Here is a 27285-nt window from a genome sequence, read left to right on the forward strand (position 1 = left end):
TTACAATCATTGCAATTGACACGTTATCATTACCAACGCAATTCCTCTTCTTCTATTATGCGGTGGTTTTTCCTTATTAAAATGTTATATGACGCCATCCTCACGTAAGCGCATTAAGGGAAGGGTTTGGTGATTGATTTACAGATGGCTATATTTGAATGTGGTTTATCTTCATATATATCAATTATGCACACAGATATATTATTATTATTATTATTATAATATATTACCTGTCTGTCAAATAATACTAACTCCACTCTTCTTCTTCCATCATGTACGAAAACTTCCAAGAGAGTTGTTTTGGGTGTTTTTCAAACATTTTCATTTTTAAAACATTAAGAAACATTTTAGGGTCACTTTTGTAATTTCAAAATATTTTTTGTACTCATTTCGTAAGAAATTTTTTTTCTCGTCTCTAGCATAAATTTTTTTAAAATTTATTTTCAAAATTTGTCTAAATACATCATGAAATTTATGTTTATTTTTAGATTGAATAATTATTTTTTATATTAAAAATTATATTTATAAAAAAGTCTCAAATATTATTTTTTATTTACATGTTTCCCTTTTATTTTCGTTTCTTTACTTTTTTGAAAAATAATATTTTTTTTATTTTTATTTCATATTATATTTATATTCTATTTATGTTTTCGTGCAATTTAAGACTCTACATGTAGGCATTTACACTAAATTAATAAAGAATAAAACGACGAGAAATTGGTTTTACTAGGACATCTTCCCTCTGCAATACTTTAGAAGATGATGGGAGGGGCTGAATTATTTGGGAAATTCTATTTATAATCATACGTTTTGTTCTCTGTAACTTATTTTTAATATTTCTAAAATATCCTAAAATGAAAACTCATATTTGCCATTCATTTAAATATTTAACGCTCAACCACCCATCAGTACTCTTTAATCGCGTGCACTCACTTTCTCAACCATTATTGTCACAGCCACTTTCTCACACACAACTGAATATCGCGCAACCATTATTATTTAACATCGAGCAGCAGCCACTATTATTGAACACCAAACATTGCTCAGCCGAGTTCTCATCGCCATAGCCATTACTATTAGTGATGGATGATTATTATCTGCAAATGTTTAGCAGAGTTTGACAAAGAAGATAACGAGTATTCATGTTTTGGCGAGAAAAAACACAATTTATAACATCTATCACTAGTTCAATCACATAATTTATATATACATACACGACGAATGAATTAAAAAAATAAGATTAATTAAAAAATAAAAAATACACTGCCTTGGAGATAGGGGATGCCCTGAACCTCGGGGTTCGGGGCTTGGGGGATGCCCTGAACCCCGAGATTCGGGTGATTTGGGATTCCCCGAACCTTGAGGTTCGGAGAACCCCTAACTGCCCGAACCCTAACATTTTGGGTGTTTGGGGAACCCCGAACCTCATGTTTCGATAAGCACCCTGAATCCATAAATTCGAAAAAAATCAATTCTCCCGAACCTATGAGTTCGGGAGAATTGCATTCTCCCGAACCTATGGATTCGGGAGAATGCAATTCTCCTAATTCAATTATATAATATTATATTATATAATATGTATATAGAATGCTATAATATTATAATATATAATATGTATATAGAATGCAATGGTATCCATTCTCCCGAACTTATAAGTTCGGGAGAATGGATACTATTATTATATATTATATTATTATATAGTATATATATTATATGTATATTATAACTATATATATATATATAATGATTTTGTATATAAATTATTTCAAATGTATATAAATTATTCCAAATTATTGTTTCTCGGATCTTTGGATTAATATTATATTTATTTTTTCTTGAATTAATGTTGCTTTAGTCTTAATTTTTCTTTTGAGTTAATTTTAATTTTTGATATCAATAAATCAACCTAATCTGATCCAAATTTCACTATGCGAAATTAGGTAAGTTCGGTTTCAATTTTGTATATCATTTACTTTCATATTTTATATAATTGGTATCATTGCTTTCATATTTTTCGAGAAATCCCTTACCCCTAAAGGGCGAGATTCGGGGAACCTCATACCCCCCGAATCTCGTTGTTCGGGGGGTTAGGGGTTCCCCGAACATCGCTGTTCGGGGAACCCCGAACAACGAGATTCGGGGGGTATGGGGTTCCCCGAATCTCGCCTTTCGATGAAGCCCTCACCTCCCGAACAACGAGATTCGGGGGGTGAGGGGTTCCCCGAATCTTATGGTTCGGGGAACCCCTAACCCCCTGAACAACGAGATTCAGGGGTATGGGGTTTCCCGAATCTCGCAAGTTCGAGGAACCCCTCCCCCGAAGGAGGGGCATTACCTATTTCTGAGATTTCGGGGAACACCAATGAAAAAGGTGGGCGAGACAAGCGAAGTGGGCGACGACGAGAGGGCGGTGGTCTGTGAGAGTTGTCTAAAGAAAAAGAAGAAGAAGAACAGGGTTTGATGCGCAAAGAAGGAGAACAAGTAGAAGACCAGGGTTTGATGCGAAGAAGAACAACTTGGATGCGTGTGGGGTGTGTTTTTTGAGGGATGAGTGTTTAGAGGGTATATTTGGTATATAAATGGTTGAACAAAGTAATAAATGTGACTATGAATAATAAAATTTAATATTTTACGTGTAATGGTTACGAAAAACAAAATTTATGATTGTAAATAGAATTTCTCGAATTATTTAGCTAAGAGGCTAAAATTACTTTTTCACCCATGCATCCAAATTCGAGTCATCCATCAAGAAAAGGTGTTCAACTACTATGATCAGTATAGTCTTTCTCTACTCTTAAGGATTGGTCCATTGCAATGAGATTAAAGTTAAGAATGCTAATACTGAAATTTAATGGGAAGAGATGTTGATCGTGTAAATGACATCTGATTAAGCGCAATAAAAAACGATCAAACTCGAACTAGTTCTATGAAACCTAACCAAATAAGCATACACAAATCATTATGTTTTGTTCAAATCTTACTATCATAATTAATTTTTATTTTTTAAATAAAATACAAAAAAATATTTTATTAACAACACATCACACACATCAAATCATTTATTGAGAAAAAGAAAAAAACAAAAAACAAAGCAATCCGAATAACTATGATTTAGTCAATACATAACAAACAAAGAACATAATAATATATATGTCTATGATTTAACACTATTTTAAAATTATACACAGGGGCGGATCTAGTGATGGATTTGGGGGAGGGTTGACCTTCAAATCCAGAAGCCATTTCAGTCTCCAATGGTCTAAATCTCACGACAAATTTGGGGGAAGGTTGGAGCGAGCACGGGTTGGAGCCCGCGCCTGCCTCCCCCTACATCTGCCCCTCATTATACATACACCTCACATTTTTCCAAACACAACGTTCCCCATTTTAAAATTCACATTTCTTGTGCACATATAATATATAGAGTATGAATTAGAATTAGCTTAATTAGCTCGACGTGGTTTCAACAACTAGCCATCCAGCTAGCACTAGCTAATTTGTTTGCCTTCCTGGGCGGCCGTGGGTGTCTTCTTCAACTCTTTTCTTAATGCTTATTGAACCTATCAACGTACAAAAATGGTACGAACCACGTCTTTTTCCATCACATTCTAAGCCACCATGGTTGGCCACTTTCATTAACTTAACAATAAATAGAAAATGAGACTTCACTCGATCGGGGAATCTTCTTGTTTTCCCCTTATGTATTATTTTGTGTTTTTTTAACGTCACAAGTTTGGTAACATTCTATTCACTCCAATGAGGATTAGATAGGCGAGCACAATATCTAAGGCTAATTTGTCTATTAGTTTAGGAGATTACAAATAGAGATAACAAGACCGAATAGAGATAACAAGATCCATCCAGAGTTTAAAGCGCGTTTCTTACAACTTGGCTCCACCCATTTCATTAAAACTCTCTTATTATCCAATCCATCCTCGAGTCAAGTTTTATTTTCATATTCCACCTTTACTTATTTATAGGCCCGGGCTTATAGACAAATCAAAGAGGCCATTATCTCAATGCCCATAATTATGTCAATTTAAAGGGTCCATAAATTTGAAAAGAAATTTACTATTTTGTCCTTATATCAAAATGACTATTTTATCCCCACATAAATCTCTCCCCCTTCCCCCCCTCCAAAAAAAAAAAAATCTACAGAACGCAACAATCTCTCTTGCAAACTCTCTTTCTTTCTTTCTTTCACTCTCTCGAGAACAACTCTCTAAATCATTGATTTTTTGATATCCAGCCGTCTAATCTTAGATTCAAACATATTTTTACCGTAAAAATGGTCTCGATCTACAAGAAGATAAGTCCTTTAGTTTTATCAGCAATTATTTTCAATGTAGATACATGATATTTACGTATATACACACAGTTTGGGCTATGCCGAAAGTTTAATCTTAGATTTATAGAGAGTCGACCATTAGATCTTATTGGTTTTTTGTTATGTTGGTCGATGGGGATAAGGGTGTCGGGTGGTTGCCTCTGATCCCCGAAAACCACAGGTCATGGTGGATGGCGGTAGGGTTTGCCGGTGAGATCTCTTTTTTGAGCTATTTATATTTTTGTTATTTTTTATAGAATATATATATATATATATTTTAGTAAATTAGAAACTCTAGTAATAGGTTATGGGTAACTAGGATTTTACGCATTCATTGATTTGACAAAAGAAAAAAAAAAATTATTCACCCATGGTAGGTAAGTATTGAGAGTAAATTCTCAATTGAGATCACTAGTTGAAAAAAATTAAAGAACTTTAGGAACACGCAGTGTAGAGCAACATGTAAAGCATAGAGAATTTATGTTTTATTATTATATATTCTCATGTGATACTTTTTATTATTGGGCCAAACAATATGTAAGTATTTCAAATATTTTGTTTTTAAAATAGTATTTCAAATATTTATTCTGATGTACTTTAAAATGCTGCAATTCTAAACTCAATTATTAATCACTAATTCATTTGTGAATTTTTTTTGATTTGTTGGATTATAATTTAAAAATTAAGTTTAATGTTATTATTGCTTAAGTTTAAAAATTAAATTTGATTGATATTTTTGACTCTAAAACTGCAAAGAGAGTAGTTTTTAATTGATCAATTAGAAAATTTTTGATTTTATTTTGATATGGTATAAATATTTTTTTATATTTTATTATAAAAAATAAAATTTGAATGTACACTATGATTTGGGAGCCTATTTTTTACATTTCGACTTAGTACCCCAAAATTTCAAGTACGACACTGCCTGTCTATCAATCTATCTATTTGTATTGGATAAGAGTCCTTTATTTGTCTTTTTTCACCAAAGACCTATCACAAGATGACACACGATTTCCATTAGAAGGTGTCAGGTGCCATGATCTCTCTACTTATTAGAAGAGTGGCCTCCCGGATAATCTAGAATTGTTGGCTAAATATTGTTGGAAATTAAATTACATGAAATCACAGAGGAAATCTCGTTAGAGATCGCTCTTAGTTGGTGCTTCCCCAGGTCAAACTATATAAGCATTAATCCTTAATTGAGGTAACTAGCTCACCATATTAATCTTCTCATTACATTGCTTTCTTGCTTGATTATAAATTTTAAGGACTAACTTGATTATTAGAGCCTATTCTACGGGACAATAGCCCCACATTTGTAGGAATCTAGCGTGTGATGTTTTGGGTCTTAGTACTTTGCAATATCATTTGGTGCCCACCATTGGGCCTTATACTTCGTGTTCTCTATACTCTCTACCAATCCCCCATCATGCCTCTGCACTAAATATCTTCCGCCAGAAGTTAGCAGAATGACTAACATTGTGATGATCATGTTAGATAATTTTTTCATAAAATTCACATATCATATAAAACACAAAAGATTAAGAAAGAAGAATACCTCTCAAATTTATGATTAGTGATAAAAACCTAATTGAATAGCATGCACAAATGCATAAGCCACAAGTTAAATCTTCATTTTCTTATCTTCTATCGTACTAGAGCCGCTTCTTAATGGGTAAAAAATAGTGTGATAGATTGAATTAGAGGATATAGGAGACCTAGCCTTCAATTTATAATGTCAATAGAATTCTACCATTATAGAATTCTACCATCATAGAATTCTATCAGGCCTACACTTATTTCACAAATCAAAGATAAATGGGTCTAAACCCATAAAGGTGCACCGAGCCCAACATACCAGTTATGATCACAAATAACCTATTGGATCTCCAGACAATGTTAAGCTAAAGTCCAACTGATTTTCTTAAAATAAAACCCAATTAATATTACACATATTATAAAAATTCTAATATTCTCCCACTTGTGCAATATTAGTTGGTGTCTTGATTTTTTTTTTATTTGAAATTGACTCTCTAGTTGAACAACAAACTTGAGTGGCCACATAGCTTAATAGATAGTCACCTTTAAACATATTCTGTTCAACCTAATTACCAAAATGAGATCATAGCCATCAAAAGCTATTTATTTTCATAAATTTGCACTATATGGTTATAATCTTGGCAATTAAATCAACATGAACACAATATGATTTGAAAGTGTAGTATAGACAATAACATGCACCTTCATGATCTTTATGCCAAGTTTGTATCAATCCTTTAACCATCACTACTCATGAAAGCTGAATTTGGATCCCTTCAAATAGTGATAAAAGTAACAAGCATGTAGCTTCAAGCATAACAACTTTAAAATATATAGTGATATCACCAATCTCATATCATGAAGAGATACTTCAGCATGCATATAGCTTTAAAATTTAACATGGATCCATGAAAAAAAATAATGGAGTTCATTACATAATAGTAACTAGAAGTAATAAATCAATAAAATGACAACTCCCACTAACCAAGCACATCAAAGAACTCTAAAATCCTCATATTGACAACATGTCTTTTAAAATCAATAGGTTAATTTAAGTCCTTTGGTTGATGGATCAACAACTATAACCTAGGTATTTATGTGCTCCACAACAATATCACATTTTTTTACTATATATTTGACTGAAAGATAATTGATCTCTATGTGTTTGGAACTACTAGAACTTTTATTGTTTTTAGTGAAGAAAATTGCTCCGTTATTGTCACAATAAATTTTAATTGGCCTCGAGATGGAATCAACAACCAAAAGACCAGAAATAAAGTCTTTCAACCACATAGCTTGTGATGTAGCTCCATAACAAGCTACAAACTTTGCTTACATAGTAGATAAAGCTATAAGTGTTTGTTTTGCACTTTTTCATGAAACTGTCCCACTGGCTAACATGAACATGTATCTAGAAGTGAATTTTTTTTTCATTAGGGCACCCTGCAAAATCCACATCTATATACCCAATCACTTCAAGGTGATCAACTTTTCTATACATAAGCATAAATCCTTTGTTCTTTGCAGATATCTCATAACTTTCTTTGTTAGCACCCAATGCTCAAACCTAGGATTAGAAGAAAATATTTCCAACACATTAATTGCAAAAATAATATTAGGCTTAATACAAACTTGAGCATATATTAAGCTTTCAACAATACGAGTGTAAGACACATTTTCTATTGTTCTATCACATTTTTGGGATAATTTTTCTTACTAGGCAATTCTCCTTTAGTAAGAGGCACCTTCCTAGCTCTGCAGTCTTGCATATTAAAGCGCTTGAGAATACGATCTATAAATGATCTCTGAGAAAGTCCCAACAAACCTTGAATCTTGTCCCTGTTAATCCAACAAATCCACTCACTTTAATCCATAATTCAATAATCAGGATATCAAAATTCATGCCCATAAGAGAATCATATGAGCCAAATAATTAAATGAAACTACTAATATTAATCATTTGAAATTTTGATTTTTTTAAACACAAAATGGGTTTATTATTTAATTTATAATTTTAGGCTCAAAATTAAACTTATTAACTATAGCCTAAAAATATAATCCAAGCAATTAAATAAAACCCATTATAAGAACATGGCCCAATATTCATATGGGTTGAGATAATAAAATGAGGTCTAAACAATTAAAACTGGTCAACTTTGTTAACAAAACAAATAGCTCAAGCCCAGGCCCAATTCAAACAAATTCATTGGCCACATATTTGCTGCTCCAAATCCTCTCATGGATCCTTTAATGGATTAGGTCAACTCGATCAAGATTCGACCCAGTAGGTCGACCCAACACCTAATGGGTCACAACCCATCTTAATCACTTAGGGTGTATGTGTTTTTGCGTCACCACTATCTACTTCCTTCCACCACTAGCTATCTCTTCGTCTTCTCCATTCGTCGTTAACCATTCCATCTTTTTCACCATCATTGCAGGTCACTCGAGGCCTCAACCTTTTCATCACGTTAGCCATGCCGAGCACGAAGCTCTTTAGCCATGGCAGTGACTAGAGAGGTCATCAGCCATAGCGTCGATGACCCTTGCAATACTAACCAAGACGAAGAAAAGCCATCGGCCAAAATGAGACAGAGACCATCGCGTTATAGGGAACCCATTCGATCGACAACCATGGTGAAAGCCAATTTATCGATAGCAAAAAGGAAGCCTTGAGGGCAAGCCACGACCTGCGAGGAGTTAGCCATTGTTGTCAACGACCATCAATCGGTCATTGCCCCTCGTTTGTCGGCGACTCAAATAGACCTCCATGGCAAGGAAGACCCAATGCAATTGGTCCGTCCAACCATGCCAAGAGTCATGACCCAACAACAGTGGCAAGCGATACAATAAATTCGACCCATGTCAGGCACCAAGCTTGAAATGTTGGCAATGGAAAAAAACGGCAGAAGGTCACGACCACAGTGGCCACTGGTGGCAGTGAAACTGATGAACCACATGACCGATAAGATGGCCACAACGAGATGCGAACCATTGGCTAGTCAAAGACTCATGAACAGATCCGGTCACCCTTAACAGATCAATAGAAAAATTCACAATATATGTAAACACATGTCAAGTTAAGGTTTTATATGAATATGTGTTGGCTTTGATACCACATATTAGATAATTTTTTCATAAAATTCATATATCATATAAAACACAAAAGATTAAGGAAGAAGAATACCTCTCAAATTCATGATTAGTGATAAAAACTTGATTGAATAGCAAGCACAAACGCACAAGCCACAAACTAAATCTTCCTCGCATTCTCTTCTATCATGCCAAAGCCGTTTCTCAATTGGTAAAAATAGGTGTGATAGATTGAATAAGAGGGGAGATGAGACATAGCTTTTAATTTATAATGTCAATAGAATTCTATCTATCATGGAATTTTATCAAGTCTACACTTATTTCACAAATCAAATACAAATGGGTCTAAACCCCAAAAGGTGCACCAAACCCAACATACTAGTTATGATCACATATAACCTATTAGGCCTCTAGACAATGTTAAGATAAAATCCAATAGGTTTTTTCAAAATAATTAAAACCTAATTAATATTACACACATTATAAAAATTCTAATAGATCATTCCAACGTAAATGCTCTACCTCCTCTCTCAGAACATGCGACTGTCAAGCCTTTCGGGAAACTTAAACTGCAGATTTAGGTGTTTACCCATATGCTAGGAACTTTCATCCATACCTAGCAGCAACAACCATAAGAGTGCCAAAACTCCCTATCCCATCCTATCCATGAACAAGAGTAGGAACAAGAGCATCAACATAATTAGTGAGACGAGCAGGAAAGATCAACGCAGCCATCTCAAAGGGACCGCCCATTTAAGCATGAGAAATAGAAGAAGCTGGAAGCCTTAGCCTCCCGCTCCACAATCGACACCAAGATGAACGGGCCGAGCAGGAGCGACAGATTCAACTCTTAGAGGAGGAAATCTACAACCTTCTAAGAAGTGGTTGCAAAATTTTCCCTAAAGGTTGAAAAAAGGACACAGTTTTACACTAGCAAAGAAAACGAGAAAGAGTTAGAAGAAAATGCTAAGGTAAATGGTTGGAGCTTACTTGGGTGACATTTTTGCAGATGGGGATCTCAATGGTTAGTGATATCAATTTGGGGCACATGGATAGGCACTTGGACTTGTTAAGGACTGGGTGGACCCCTTAGAAGTGATCTCAATTTGAACATCAATCGAGGTGGGAGAACATGTGGGTCTTTGGTCTAAATCACTAGGTGTATGTGCCTTCGAGGGACAACATGTTGAGAAGTTGAGGAAGCTGAGTTCTTCCTTTTCTTCTGTTAGAATTGCGGTTACATTGGGATAAGTTCCTAATGATAAGATAAATGTTATGAATTTGAATTTGTTTCAAATTCATTAACATTTGAATTTTAACAATATATATGATGGGATAAGTAATTGGAATTTGAATTAGATTCAAATTCCTACATGTCTATCTTTATCTGTGTGATACCTATAAATAGACATAGAGCCTAATGGAAAATCAACGACAATCAGAATTAATTTCTGATCGCTCATATACTGTCTTCGGCATCACCATTCGAGCCTTGGGCGAACAAGGGGTGAACGTATAAGGAAGCTTTTATAGTTTTCTTCCACGGAGGTTGTTAGGCAAATCAGTTTCGATCATTCCGCTGCGATCCAGGTATTTTACATACCGCTTTTATTAGTTTAAAACACTACAGTGGTATCAGAGCCATTGTTTATTTGCCTACACCGTTGTGGTTGACAATCACAGTTTTGGTAACTCGTGATATTTTTTCTGTGTGAAATAATTCGGTTTCTCTGTATGCTTCGATTAAGTCATGTTTAATTGGTAACTCGTAATTAATTTTTTGCGATAAAAAAAAATTGTCTGCCCACTGCGATCCAGACGTGACAGAGGGAGTCGCTGACGGCCATGTTCGTCATGGCTGTTCGGCTTACTGCTCCTCGGTCAGCCTCTCGATGGATGAGGCATTGTCGCAAGCAGCCGTGTTTGTCACAGCTGCTGGGTTTGCTGTTCGTGGGTCTTCTCCATGGGTTTTCTATGAAAACTCCAGCATGATGAACGGCTGCGTATGTCGCGGTTTGTGGGCAATGCTGTGGTATCGAAGACAGAGGTTTGAAGCGAGGATCGTCCTCGCGATGGCTGAAGCCATCCCTAGCGGTCGCGTATATCGCGGCCAGTGGGAGATCCGTCGCTGGAGGCTGAAATCGACCATGGCCGAGACCTTCTCTTTTCTGCCATGGCCGACGCTTCAAGCTTGGTGCTTGACATGGGATGGGTCGATTGCATCATCGTGGGTTCGCTGGTTCCAATCGCTTCAGACGTTTCTTCTCGCTGTGGCTGCCTTCCTCTCGGCCGTGGGCCGATCGATTTTACCATAGCCATGGCCGACGGTTTGCCATGGTTGCGGCCTCTTCTTGCCATTGGAGATGGCGATGAGGGGAGAAGAAAGAGAAGAAGCGGCCGGCAGCGATGAGAGGCGAAGAGGATGGAGAAGCGGTCGACGGCGAAGCAAGGAAGAGAAGGCGGCGGTGGCGGCGCTGGTTCAAGGAGCCCAGCAAACCCTATGTGCAGGAAGAAGAAGACTTGACCCATTTTGTGCTGGGTCAAATCCGAATTGGGTCAGACCCGATCCATAGGCAGATCCATGAGTGGATCTAAAGCTGGCCAATTGATTTGTTCAAATTGGGCTTTGGGCTTGGGCCATTTGTTTTAATTAAATTGGGTATGTTTTTTAATTTAATATTAGTTGGGCTTAATTTTGTATTGGGCCATGATGTTGGATTTTTTATTTAATTATTTAGATTATAGTTTTGGGCCATAAATTAATTAGTTTAATTTTGTGCTTAAAATTATAAATTAAATAATAAATTCATTTTTTGAATTAAAAAGAAAATCAGAATTATCTTAGGAATATTTAATTCTGGAATATTAATTTTTGTAATTAATAAAAAAAAAAAATTGTTTTCATGACTTTTATTTTGTGTTTTAATATTGTCATGATATTTGTTTAATTTATTCTTTTAGACCATAAATTAATGAGTTTAATTTTAAGTCTAAAATTATAAATAGATGTGATGTGGCATTTTTGCTAACTTAATTAATTATCTATTGTCTGCAAATATTTAGTTTTATTTGCTTATTGATAATTAGTTTTATTTGCTTATTGATAATTAATTTCGGTTTAATACCGATCTTGGGCCTTGTGTGGGACCTTATATATTATTGGATATTGTGGATTAGTTCTACATAAACAATTGAATCATAACATATTAGTTGTGCATTAAGGGTGATGACTTTGAAGCCTGGCAATCTGTTGATCCCGAAGTGCATAGCTAAATGTTTGATTTAATTGTTTGCTTTGAACATGTGCATTGAATGTCTTTTGTTATCCCTGATTCAGTGATCAATGGCCACCAGTTCAGTTGCTGGAAGCATGACCAGGATAGATAAGTTGGATGGGTCCAACTACTCCACATGGGAGAAGCAGATTCAGTATCTACTTCAGATAGAGAAAGTATGGGACGTATTGGAGACTTCACATCCAGTGCCACAAGGGGAAAATATTTCCTTGGCGACACAGCGGGCCTATGACAAATGGCTTGAGAGGGACCGTTATGCTCGTCTTGCGATGCTTGTTAGCATGCGGGCCGATCTCATGGGCCAGTTTGAGTCTTGCCAGACTGCCATGGAAATGTGGCAAAAGTTGAAGATCACTTTTGGTCAGACATCTGCGACAAAGCTTCGTGCTTTGCAATTAAAATTTCAACAGTATGTCAAAGACCCGAGGCACAGCATGGCTGAGCATTTGAGAGTGATGGGTTCACTTATCAGAGATCTTCAGAGTGCGGGAGTAGTGCTTACTGATGAGCAGCAACTCCTAGGGGTGATCAGATCCTTGCCTGACCCTGAGTGGTCTCAGATGAAGCTCCTTATGACACACAGTGAAAATATCAAAACTTTTGATGATATTTCACGTCACTTGGAGCTTGAGGCGGAGCGCGTTGAAGCGAACCGTGCGGCGGCTTTTGTAGCCAAAGTCGACAGACGTGAGGGCTTCGGGCCCAAACGCAAGAGACAAGGATCGAAGGCATCAGGGCCTACACCTAATGTTGGCAAGAATAAGAAGGCCAAAAGAGGGACACGTGGAAAGAAAGACCTGTCCAAATTGAAATGCTATAATTGTAAGAAGAAGGGTCACTTCGCTCGGGATTGTCCAGAGCCGAAGAAGGTATATTTCTCTTCTTATTCCCCTTTGATTCATGTTTGCTCACATGCATTAGTTGCATACTCACGTCCTGAGTGGATTGTGGATACAGGAGCAACACGACACATAAGTGTTGAGAAAGAAGGGTTTGTGGATTACCACCGGGTGCCAGCGGGAACTCAGTACGTCACGCTTGGGAATGGCACACAAGAAGAAGTTCTTGGAGTTGGTTCGTTCCAGCTCAAGATGAAGAATGGCAAGATTCTACTCCTAAAGGACGTTATGTATGCTCCTGGAGTCCGGTGTAATCTATTATCAGTAGCATGTTTATTAGGACAGGGTTATTCTTTTCTTTTCCGTGATACTGGCGTGAACATCTATTTGGATGATACATTCTTTGGAGGTGGTTTCTTAGTAGATGGTTTTTTCAAACTTAATTTGGATCATGTTTTTAATAACCATTCTATTGCTTTAGTTTCTTCTACTTCTTCTAACATAAATGTTGATTGTGATTTATGGCACAAGAGACTTGGCCATGTGGGTCAAGAAAGGATGGCAAGGCTGGCGAGAGAAGGTCTATTGGGATCTCTCAATAAAGTGAGACTCACTGTGTGTGAGCCTTGCTTAGCTGGTAAGGCCAAGAGGAAACCTTTTGGTAAGGCTTCCCGTGCATCTTGTCCTTTGGAGTTAGTACACTCCGACATATGCGGTCCTATGAATGTGAGGGCACGTCATGGTGCATCATACTTTATTACCTTCATAGACGATTATTCACGTTTCGGTTACGTGTATCTGATTTCTCATAAGTCAGAAGCTTTAGATTGCTTCAGACGCTTTGTGCATGAGGTTGAAAATCAGATCGAAAAGAGCTTAAAAACTCTTCGAACCGATAGAGGCCGTGAATACCTTTCTGATCAGTTTAGAAGTCTATGTGAGGAAAAAGGTATAGTTCGACACCTAACTATTCCTGGCACTCCGCAACAAAATGGTGTTGCAGAACGTAGGAATAGAACTTTGTTGGAAATGGTTAGATCGATGTTGGCGCAGGCGAATCTCCCGATTAGTTTCTGGGGAGATGCGTTGTTGACTGCAGCATACATTCTTAATCGTGTTCCAAGCAAGTCCGTGCCTTCTACCCCTTATGAGTTATGGACTGGTAGAAGTCCAAACTTGGAACACTTGCGGCCTTGGGGATCAGTTGGATATGTTCATAGCACATCCCACAAGTATGGAAAACTTGGACCAAGAGCCAGCAAGAAGGTGTTCATTCGGTATCCTGCAGGATCAAAAGGATACGTCATGTATGGTGAACATCCTAATGGGGGTTTAACTGAGACAGAATCTCGGGATGTAGAGTTTCTTGAGGATGAGTTCCCAAGAATTGGTGAGGTTGATAAGGACTCCCAATTGTATGAGTTACAAAAGGAAGTTCCTTTTGTCAGTGGGAGAATTCCTGCAGTTAGTGGGAGTGAACCCATAGACAATACTTTGGTGACTCAAGTAATTCGACGCAGCCAGCGTGGGTTAATCCCTCGTCGTCATTTCGATGATATTGAGGGAAGGGTACTTATGTGTGCCATGTCGGATGACAGTGAGCCAACTTCTTATGAAGAAGTCTTAACCTCCCCAAACCGAGATCAATGGTTGATCGCTATGAAAGAGGAAATGGACTCAATGGATAAGAACAAGGTGTGGGAACTTGTTGATCTTCAACCAAATAGAAAGGCGATTGGTAACAAGTGGGTCTTGAAAATCAAACGCCGAGCTGATGGATCGATCGACAAGTATAAAGCCCGATTGGTCGCGAAGGGTTACACCCAAATGGAGGGTGTAGATTTCTTAGAGACATTTTCTCCGGTGGTGAGATTTGACTCTATTCGCGTGATTCTAGCCATCGTCGCTCATTTAGACCTTGAGCTACACCAGATGGATGTCAAGACAGCATTTCTCAATGGAGAACTAGACGCGGAGATATATATGGATCAACCCATCGGTTTTGCTACTGAAGGGCAAGAGCGCAAAGTGTGCCGGCTCAAACGATCCATATATGGTCTCAAGCAGTCGTCTAGACAATGGTATCTACGGTTTCATGAAGCCGTCACCTCCATTGGTTTGACCATGATGGAGGAAGACCATTGTGTGTATATCCAACGGACAAAAGATGGGTTCTTGATTTTGTCCTTATATGTAGATGACATCTTATTGGTTGGAAACAACTTGGAGATGATCAACACCATTAAGGAATGGCTATCCTCTGTCTTTGAGATGAAGGATTTAGGGGAAGCGAGTTATATCCTCGGAGTTAAGATCTCGAGGGATCGCTCAAGGAGGCTTTTGAGTTTGTCTCAAGAGACTTACCTTCGTAAGGTCCTTGAACGGTTTAATATGGATAACTCAAAGCCTGTTGATACTCCAGTTGATAAGGGTTGCACCTTGAGTACTAGTCAGTGCCCTAAAACAGAGGAAGAAAGGAAACTAATGGAAAAGAAACCATACGCCAGTGCTGTTGGGAGTCTCATGTACCTTATGAAGTGTACTCGTCCTGATATCTGCTTCGCCGTTGGGCTAGTAAGCAGATACCAAAGTAATCCTGGTGAGAAACATTGGAAAGTTGTCAAAAGAATCATGAGGTATCTACGTGGTACTCATGATTATGCCCTAGCTTTCCAAGGTGGAGATATGAAAGTACATGGTTACACTGATGCTGATTTTGGCGGAGATAAAGATGATAGCGTCTCCACATCAGCATATATTTTCACCCTTGGTGGAGGCTCTATTTCTTGGTGAAGCAAGAAGCAAGATTGTGTTACTCAGTCGACCATGGAAGCAGAGTATGTGGCTAGCTTAGAAGCTAGAAGACATGCATCTTGGCTTAGTGCTTTCCTTCGAGAGCTTGGGGTAACAGCTCAGGCTGATGAACCTGTCGAAATTCGGATCGACAACACAGCTGCGATGCAGTTCGCACATGACCCCAAATTCCATGATAGAGGAAAGCACATAAGAAGAAGATATCACTACATTAGAGGATTGATCAGGGACAACGAAGTGATTTTAAGTTATATTCCTAGTGCTGAAATGTTGGCTGATCCATTGACAAAGCCACTTAGCAGGAATGTATTTGAATCCCATGTGAGGCGTATGGGATTACGTAGAATTTGAGTTCTACATTTGATCACTGTTTACGACATTCATTTTGATTTATACTGATGGATATTTGTTATCTTATTTGATGGATATTTGTTATCTTCTTTCTGTTTTCATTATATGACATTGTGTTGTTGATATGGAAAACATGAAAATAATTGCACATGTTCGTGAATGTCACCAGGCTTAGATCGGTCCAATCACGCGGACGATCGCCCTAACACCTGTGTGGTGTGCAGGATGAGACAACTGACTCTTGGACCTATGTGGTCAGTGTAAGTGCCTTGATACATGAGGGGTATCCAAGGTTGTTATTGTCGCCTTAGTACGGCTAAGATGAGACTTATTTGAAGAAGTCGAATATGGATATATTCTGAATTCCATATTAAGCCTGAGAAAAGCAGGATGTGAGTACTCATAAGTTGAGTGACTCGGGTTAGTGCCTATGTGGTGACTGGACCGATATTTGTACGGTGTTTTGAGTGTGACATCCCCGATTAGTGGGAGCTCCACCGTAGCATGCACATCATACAGCATGCGCTTGTACGACCGCTATAGGGAAGTGACAAGATTGTTCTCTCTCTGTCACTGCGTGGGACCCTATTCACATATGCCTTCTGACCTAAAATTGTTTCATGAAGTTGAGGTTCAATTACACTACTTTAGCATGTCACCCAATTGGCTAGCAAGAAAGCAGCTAGGCGGGCCATGTCTGGGCAAGTGGTTGAACCAAGAAATGGATTGTTTCGAATTTTGGGAAAGATAATTTATACCACATCATGTAAGTTTTGCAACTCATAGTCCGGACGATCATCTGTGTGATGATCATGAGTGCAAGAACTTCGGTTGATGATCAAATGTTGTTCAGAGTTCATCTTGAGAGATTGGAAGCATTTGATAGATGTGTTATTTATTATCTAAGGCATGGATGGCATTGCCCTCGTTTATTTCCTTTTGCAGCAGTACTATGTTGGCATTGGTGGTTGTTTGATATAGTACTCTTATCATTGTCATCAAGGTCGCACCCCTTGACGTCCTGTATGAGAAGATGAGTTGAGCATTATCCCAAGTACCCGAGTGGGAGATTGTTAGAATTGCGGTTACATTGGGATAAGTTCCTAATGATAAGATAAATGTTATGAATTTGAATTTGTTTCAAATTCATTAACATTTGAATTTTAACAATATATATGATGGGATAAGTAATTGGAATTTGAATTAGATTCAAATTCCTACATGTCTATCTTTATCTGTGTGATACCTATAAATAGACATAGAGCCTAATGGAAAATCAACGACAATCAGAATTAATTTCTGATCGCTCATATACTGTCTTCGGCATCACCATTCGAGCCTTGGGCGAACAAGGGGTGAACGTATAAGGAAGCTTTTATAGTTTTCTTCCACGGAGGTTGTTAGGCAAATCAGTTTCGATCATTCCGCTGCGATCCAGGTATTTTACATACCGCTTTTATTAGTTTAAAAACACTACATCTTCTTTCGTGGAGGGGGCACATCCTCTCTCTATTTTCAAGCACACTTTCGGTTATTCTTTGGATTTTCTTGTTAGCCCTTGGGTACACCCCACAACCATGCATAATCCACCATTTCTTCTGTAAAAAAAATAAAAAAGTGGAATTAGTTTGGCATTAACGCCAAAAAGAGAGATGTCAAGCACAATATATACTCAAAGGAAGAAATAAAAGTAATCAATGGAATGACCTAATGTTTTTCCTAGATTGGTCGAAGATTTGGGGAAAAGAGTCCTAAGGTCAATTTAACAACATGCTCCTTTTCTTAGTCTCGGTGAGCTTAATCTTTGGAGTCAGTACTCGATTCATAGGCCACTTAGTGGGGCAAGGAACCACTCCTTGCTTTCACTCTAAAAAAAAAAAGAAAACCTCTCCTTCCTTCTCTTGATGGAATAGGGACTATTGAAGATGAACTTCATTGGGGGTTTAGCCATGAAGGTGTACAGAGCCCTGGCATAGTCAAATGCAAGAATTTCAAACATTTTGAGAAACAATGAAGCATGAGGAAGGATGGATTTGACTTGGCAAGGTAGGTGGAAGGCAACCAAATTCCTCCACCAGTTTGGATTAAATGCTGGACGTTACGAAGATTCTTAACAATTATAATCTAGCTAATGCGAGAATAGTATTTTGGTCTTAGCTACATAATATCAAATTTGGAGAAAAATAAGGTTGTTATGTTATATGTGACCACAAAAATTTATGTGTTTAGTAGGCATCCTTTAACACATAGGCACACGAACGTGTAGATTGATAACATGCCTACTAGACATCACCAATATATATGTATATCCATTCTAGTTATTTAATTTGTGTAATGCTTAAGGTGTTTGTTTGTATAGGGCAATGTTATGTTGCCCATTGCTGGGCAACATAACATTTGCCCGACAGTGAGGGGGGCGCGGGCCTCATGCACGTGGGGCTCGCTCCTGCACATTGGCCCCACGTGCATAGGCCCCGCATCCCCTCACTACCGGACAAATGTTATGTTATTCGGCAGTGGACAACATAGCTCTGCTGAGCAACATAGCAAAGCCCTGTTTTTATAATACAAAAAATATATTACATAATATAAATAGTGATATAAAATACAAAACGTGATGTATAACTAAAAAAACCAATATATCACAAAAAAAGATATGTACCCTTTTATATTATATAAAAATATTAATATAATTAAGTAGGTTGCATTTCTTTTTTCAACCCACATTATTGGGCTAGTGTCAGTGGGCCGGGCTAACAGGTTATCTAGGGAATATACATTGTCACAATAATAACTATTATATTTTATCAAATCAATTATAGATGGAACCATCGCATCAAATATATTGCCAAGATTACCGTATGAATATTTCAAATTTATGGAAATAGTTTATATATTGTAGGATTACAGAACTATTATAAGCGACATTATAGTAGGTGTTAGAATGAAGAAAAGAGCTAGAATTTTCATTCAAAAAGCTCGGCATCACAAAAGAAGACCAAATCTTAGCATGTGTTATCTTTACTTTTCAATTTTCAATTTTGAGTTTTGAATTCATTTTCAGTTTTTTATTTTGATAATCTATTTTTAAAAAATTGAAAACGCGTTCTCTTTGTCATTTTGAAAAACTTTTTCTCAAAACAGAAAATTAAAAAACGCGTTCTCTTTAAAATTTTGAAAACAAATTTTTAATGATATTTTATTCAATAAATTTGATTATTTAGTAAATTAAAAATATTTAATGTTTATAAATTATTAAAAAAAATCTAAAATTTAAAGTTAATGAATTTTGTAATATTTTTTCATTATAAAAATAATAAATAGAACGTATTTTCATTATTTTAAAAAATTTAAAACTAAATATAACTCAAAAACAGCAAAGAGAACACATCCTTGTATGTTAGAAAAATATAATAAAATTTTTCTTCAATGTACCCCAACTAGCCGCCACCATTTCTCACATGCACATAGTCCGTGCATAGCATGAACATAGTATACCCCTTGTTTTTTTTTTCTTCATTTTATTTTTATAATAATATAAATTATATATATATACCTTCAAAACAATTTTTCATTTACTCATTTATCAATTTAGACATGAATATACCAAAATTTTCAACAATATATAGAGAGGAGACAGAGCAATGCTCTGTTCGCCTAAGGCTGAAAAATAATAACCTCCAACCCCAACTACCCTGCCACAAAGAACTAACTACCAAACAAAACTTAAAACACCAGCTAACTAAAAATACAAATGAAATGCAACACAAATGAAATATGAAAAATATGAAAGAAAGAAACAGCACCACATATAATAGTAGGATAAATTTCATGCATATTAATTTGTGTTGATTCGGGTCATTTTTAAGTATATTCTTAATTGTGATTTCGTATCACGAGTAATTTTTTTTTTAACTGTAATCCTTGACCTCACAAAATTTGAGCCAAATGAGAAGAAATTCATAATTAGCCTGGAACAAATGTACATAATCGTTTTTAGCTATTTTTTTGAAAAAAATCATTTTCAGTCACTCAAACAAACTAATTACACTCTATAGTTACTTTTTTTTTTTTTTCAAAATTATACTTAACTGAAAATGTGACAGGATCAAAATTGGATAGATTAGAACTTATAAAAAAATGACAGACTTACAAAAATAATTGACAGGGTTAAAACTGAGTCAAAATTGAAAAGTGGTTGTTTTCAGCAATTAGTTTGTTTGAATGGTTGAAAACGTTTTTTTTTTTTAGAAAAGTGGTTAAAAACAATTTTTTTTTTTGAGACATGGTTAATTTTTGCAATTTCTACAAGAAAATTTTCATCTAGCCCTTACTTTAACAATCCAAATTATATGAGATCGACAAGTGATTTTAACTGAATATGTTTTTAATGTATCTTTATATTAATTTATAGAATGGGAATAAAATGACATTATTGCCACAATTTAAGCTATTTTATAATTTTCTGAATTTGTAATTTTAAAAATTATCTGTTTTGTGTTGAGATTCATTATGGTCCTTTGAAAATATAAATTTAGAAAATGAAACATTAAAGAAATTTATAATAGACTATAAGATAAATACGTTTTAGGTTTCCTTTCAGAAAGAGAATCATTTCCCCCAACAACCAGCTGGTGACTACTAGGAATAACGTTAGGTGAACAGTATTCCATGCAAATTTTCAATTAATAGAACTGCAAATTAGGCCACGTATATACGTGTACATATATACAAACTTATAATAGTTTATATTTTTGCTCTATATGTTGTTTACTTTTTATTATTAATTAATTTAGAATTAATATGTGTGTGTGTATAATCAGACGATTGGTTGGATCTAGCTGCTAACAGTCAACTGATGACATTGTACAAATTAAACGAAAGCAATACATCTCCAACATCGCCCGTTATTGAGCATGAACCAAAGACGAGAACAAGGTTCAAGGTCAGATCGATATTGGCCTCCAATATTCGCAAAAGAAAGGACAAGGCTTTATTGTTTCTACCTAGGGTCCCATGGTGATGATAGCAATGGAGTGGCACCATTGGGACATTCAGAGCCACGAGATGCAATATTAATGGAGGGTGAGCTCGGATCAGCCAAGAAATAAAATTAATTAAAGCATATTAATCTAAGAAAGGTGAAGAGATGAAAATAGAGGGTGGTTAGGAGAGGGGGAGAGCTGAGGGACAAAGCTTAACTATGATTGGGAACTGGAATTGGTGGAGAGAAGTTGCTCGACAATACAGATCAGATGGCAAAAATCTCAACCTACAAAGGACCAATCCAGCCCCGCCTTTTAATATATATCTATATATATTTAATACTATATTTATATAAAAGCATATATATATTTTTATTTTATGAAATACTATGTACATGTTTTTCTTTATAAGTAAATATATATTTTTCATTTTAACTTACATAAGTAAATACTCTTCCTTGCTATTCAGCACAGCAAATAGCAATTTGCTGGTTGAAGGATGGCACTGTCCCCTTTTGGGGCTGAGATAGGGATCAATTCTACTGTCTTACTGGGGGGTTTGGGTCGGGAATTTGAGGTCAAGAATGGGAAAGTCCATTGAAGTGATTTGATGATGAGAAGAATCAGTGCAGTTGATCAGTTATAAATGAAATGTGAGGTAGTGTTCTTCTAACTATTTTATGCTATGTTCCGGGCTTGAAAGAAGAGCCCCTTCTTAATGAATCATCAGAACTTAATTCGTTTATGTACTTTGAATGGACTTTGTTTCCATTGCTGGAGATGCTTCTAAAGGATGATTAATGAGTCAACAAAATAAATTCATAAAATCCAATATGTCACCGAAAGAGAAGAAGGGTTTCTCTTGAAATGGTAGACTCACTGTTGATTTTATGTTGGTTTTGTCAACTTGTTACAGCTTGACTGTCGACTGATGTCTTAAGAACAGGAACGAAAAACAAAACAAGAACAAGAAGAACAACACAGCACAAACTCACCCCACTCACCAAATAAGAACACTTATCTTGATTATTCCACAAGAGTAGTGATTGATTCAACGCTAAGGCTTAATGTAAATCACTAATGAAAATACACCCTCAATCACAATCATATTTACTATAATTTTTTGTATCAATTTGTAGAGAATGAACCTTTTGATGGGAGAGTTTTTGTGCACTGATTCTTGTTACCATTATTACCTTTGCATAGCCATATATATAGTTACCCAACAATTGCATCTTATGATTCAAAATGGTGCAATTGTTTTCAACCGTTGCACCTTATCCAATATATGTATATATATATAATATTTTTAACAAAAAAATTCAGGTGCGGGTCAACTCGTCATGGGCGCCCGACCCAATCCAGATACCAACACAAGTACAAGATTCGTTTAATAACACTTATTCCTAGCTTCTTAATTATTGCCATGATAGTTAGGGTGAATCTGGGTCCTCTCCCTGTCACATAAAAATTTAGGGGTGTGATCCAGTTAGGTAATTTGGAGTAGTTAGTAATAATAATTTTTCATAATTTTAAAAAGAAGCTTAGGTAACTGGTTCAGGGGTTTGTATATATTAATTTGAATTTGAACCAATTTTTATTGAGTTTATAAATCGATTCAATTGCTAAGTAAATCTAGCCAATCCAAAATCTAATGAAATTCTGTTTGACTTGAATTGCGTTTAGATTTCAAAATAAATATAATGATTTACATTTTTGGTATCATTAATTCCGAAGGAAAGAATAAAAAACTAAACCGTACGTCATTTGTATAAGATTTCGTTTTCATACAACATAAAATATGAATATAAAAAAATCATCTGATCTACATCTAAATAAATAAACTATGAAAAACAACATTTGATTAGCATTCCAAACAATTTAACACAGGGAACTAGCAGCTTATCTAATGACAAATTGTTGGCACTTGGGTACCATATATATCCAACAAAAAGAATAGTTGTAGAAATAATAATAAACATAAAATTCAAGCGCCCATTAAACATATATACAATGACAATTCATTTGTATTAATAAAAAGGGTTTTACTAAACATAAAACATATATTCATTTGTTAAGTATATTTAATACATTTTATTTTCAACATTCGAATATTTTTATTGATTGATAAAATATTTTAAAATACGATGCATCTATTATCAACTAACAAAAGTGTCTAGTGTTGCCCTCAGGACATAGCTTCGCTGGCAAAGGAAGTACACTCTGAAATGTTGCTCTTTGAACTTTTAGATTTAGTGTTCGAGCCCTGGTCGGGGGGAAAAGTTTAGCAGTTAGAGCAATCCTGAAAGTTGAAAACCACTTGCCATCCTCACGTTTGCAGTGGGGCTAGGAATCAAACTGGCCACTGAGTCATCTGATTTACATTTTCTGTTGATATCGTGGGGTCGAAGAGCGGGGGCGCTCGTGATGATGCATTAACCTAAAAAAAAAAAAAATGTGTCTAGTGTTAAAAATAAAGTGCATTAAATAGGTATTGTTAGCAAAACTCTAATAAAAATTGCAATGACAATATCTCAAAATTTAATTCCAATTTAGATGATATGTTTTCCGTGTCTTTGCAAGGTTGGAAAAGATGAAAAAGGAAAAAGAATGATGGAAGATATAGAGGCGTGAGAGATTTTGTTAAAGAAATTGCACCGATTGCCCAGGCGTGCATGAAGCTTGATGATGAGATCTTCTTCATCCTCGGCGAATTTAAAGTTGCCTCTTTTGAGGTCTGGTCTTAGATAGTTAATGCATCTATTGGAGAGGAAAAACAAAGAAGAATATAATTAGGCTACAACTAATATCTATTGGAAAGTAAAAGCCTTTGTTTTCGTTTGGTCAAGTTACAAACTTGCAGCCTGATCAGGAAGAGTGCGCCAAGAACCTTCTCCGTGTTTTCGAATGTAATCTATAAGCTTTTGGTCTTCTTGTTTGGACGTCCAAGCTCCTTAATTTGTTGATATCTTGCTTCTCGCAACATGGCTTCCTCATTGTAACATTCATGCAACCACTGAAATAGGGCTTCCTGAAAAAGTAAATATATGTGGAGGAGAATGAGTAGGAATTAATGGTACTTTTGAGAGAGAGAGGAAAGAGGACATATATATATATATATATATATTAGAGAGAAAAATGAGGCATAGAAGGAATAGAAGGTTAACTGACTTGGACTGGTGCTTCGGCATTGTGTGATAATGGGAGGAGAAGGTGCATTCGTGCATTAGTTATTCTCTCTATGGTGCTTCGTTTGCTTGGTTGAAGAAGAGAAAGATATATAGGTTTGTATGATGTCAGGATGAAGCATCACAATTGCAACATCAACAAATCTTAATATACTGCCAAACTTTTTTTTTTTTAAGTAAAAATAATATTAAAAACAAAACAACGCGGAAACAACTATAACCAAAGACAAGGCATATTCTGGACCACAAAAAAAAAAAAGGGGGGGGGGGGGGGGGGGGGGGGGGGGGAACATAGCACCAATCACCCAACCAAAAGAAAATAAAGGAATAAAAAATATATATACAAAAATTAGAAGAAACGGTTGGGAACACCCAAAATGAAAAGAGCAATTACTCTGAGATCATTTACAAAAAACATAATTCACTTTAAAAAATTTGATTTTTTGTGGTGATTTTAAAATCCTCCGCAAAACATGATATTTTGTGGCGGTTTTAAAATCACACGGTATTTTGCGACGGTGTTTTTAATATTTTGCGGCGATTTTTCAAAATCACCGCTAAATTCAAAAACTAATTTAATAATTAAAAATTAAAATTAAATTTTACGATGATTTTTGACAAATTACTGCTAAATTCAAAAAATAATTAAATAACTAAAAATAAAAATATTTTAACATCTGCGGCGGTTCTTAAAAACCGCAATAAAATTCATTAAAAAGTTTAATTTAGTGGCATTTTATTAAAAATTGTAGCTAAATTCAAAAAAATTAAATAATTAAAAATTAAAATTAAATAACATTTTGTAGCTATTTTTCAACAGTCGCAAAATTTATTAAAAAATTTAATTTCAAAAAATTATTTAAGAATTAAAAAATAAAATTAAATAATATTTGTGGCGGTTTTAAAAAACAGTCGCAAAATTTATTTAACAATTACAGTTTTCAAAAAATCGTCGCTAAATTTAGAAAAAAATTAAATAATTTAAAAATAAAATTAAATAACATTCGCAGCCGTTTTTAAAAATTGTGGCAAAATTTATTAAAAGATTTAATTTTAAGAAAATAAAAAGAAATTTAACAAAATTTTAATATATAAAATTTTAATAATTTTAAAAAATATATAAAATCTTCTTTTTATTTTTTAATCAAGTAATTTATTTAATTTAATTCAATTAATTTATTTTTTCAATTTATAGTGAAGAATATAAATTATTAATATCTAAAAAATAATGGTTGTATTAGTATATAATTTATATGAATGTATTATAAAAACAAGGCTTTGTAGTTTAGTTGGTTTCGTGTGTTTATGCGGATAAGGGAGGTTCTGGGTTCGAGTCTGGGAAAGGGGAAGGATGCACGAACATGCGACCATGTGGCGCAGGGGCTAGGCTCGCTTGTGGCGCGCGGGATGGGTGGATAGGCGCGTGCGGGGCCTACGCTGGTGGATGGATAGGAGCGCAGCCTGGCGCGCGAAGTTGCAAAAATTCAATTTTTTTTTGAATTTTGAAATTTTAAAATTTTTTAAATTTTTGCGACGATTTTGGAACCGTCGCTAAATATTTTAAAAACCATCTCTAAATCTCTTATTTTGCGGTAGTTTTGAAACTGACACAAAAAATATGACTCAGTGACGGTTACTCTAGCGGTTGCTGAAAACTGTCGCTAAATGCTTCGCAATGGCTGATATAGCGGAAAACTGCCACTAAATGCCATTTTTTTTTTGTAGTGATTGAATAAAGCTCAATCCCATAAAAACGAGACCATAGCAAAACAAGAGCTTAAAAAGCATTGGCACCAAATATGGAAATACATGATCACAACAAACGACCACTCCTTATGGGAGAAAGGGCTAAACTCTCAGAAGCATTCAGACATGATGAAGGGCATGATTGTAACATCCCACATCGAGTGATAGGAAGGATCGGAACAACTTACCTTGATGGGGGTACGCGAACTTCCCAGGGGGTCACCCCATCCTTGAACTTCCTCAGCTCAAGCACGCTTAATCCGGGAGTTCTTTACTTACATTCAGCTCAAATGTATCTAGCTGGTGTTGTTTCCTTCCTTACTTATTCTCGATATATACTACCATCCTCTGGGCTCTTGGGGTATTACATTCTCCCTCCTTTGAGCATATGACATCCTAGTCATGCGACCTTACAACCGGTCACAGATCTTCCTCATTTGCATGGCCGATGTGGAATTCGCCTAAGGTGCCTACACATACCCCCTTTAGGGACTCAACGTCCTTGCTGAGTTTTGCCCCACCATCGCCCTCAGAGACTCGGGGGTCAGCTTTGATACTACTTGTAACATCCCGCATCGAGTAATTGAAGGATGGGTGACCCCCTAGGAAGTTCGTGTAGGCACCTTAGGAGAATCCCACATCGGCCATGCAAATGAGGGAGATCTGGGACCGGTTGTAAGGTCAAATGACGAGGACGTCATGTGCTCAAATGGGGGAGAATGTAATACCCCAAGAGCTTAGAGGATGGAAGTATATATCGAGGATAAGTAAGGAAGGAAACAACACCAGCTGGATATCTTTTGGACTAAATGTAGGCAAAGAACTCCCGAGTTAAACGTGCTTGAGCAAGAGAAGTTCAAGGATAGGTGACCCTTGAGAAGTTTGTGTAAGCCCATCAGGGTAAGTTGTTTCGGATTTTCCTATCATTCGATGCAGGATGTTACAAGTGGTATTAGAGCCGACCCTCGAGCCTCTGAGCGTGGTAGTGGGGGAAAACCTCAGCAAGGACGCTGAGTCCCTAAGAGGGGTACGTGTAGGCACCTTAGGCAAATCCCACATCGACCATGCAAAGGGGGGAGATCTGGGACCGATTGTAAGGTCGCATGA

Source organism: Diospyros lotus, chromosome 9 (assembly GCF_014633365.1).
Source record: "Diospyros lotus cultivar Yz01 chromosome 9, ASM1463336v1, whole genome shotgun sequence".
NCBI classification, from domain to species: Eukaryota; Viridiplantae; Streptophyta; class Magnoliopsida; order Ericales; family Ebenaceae; genus Diospyros; species Diospyros lotus.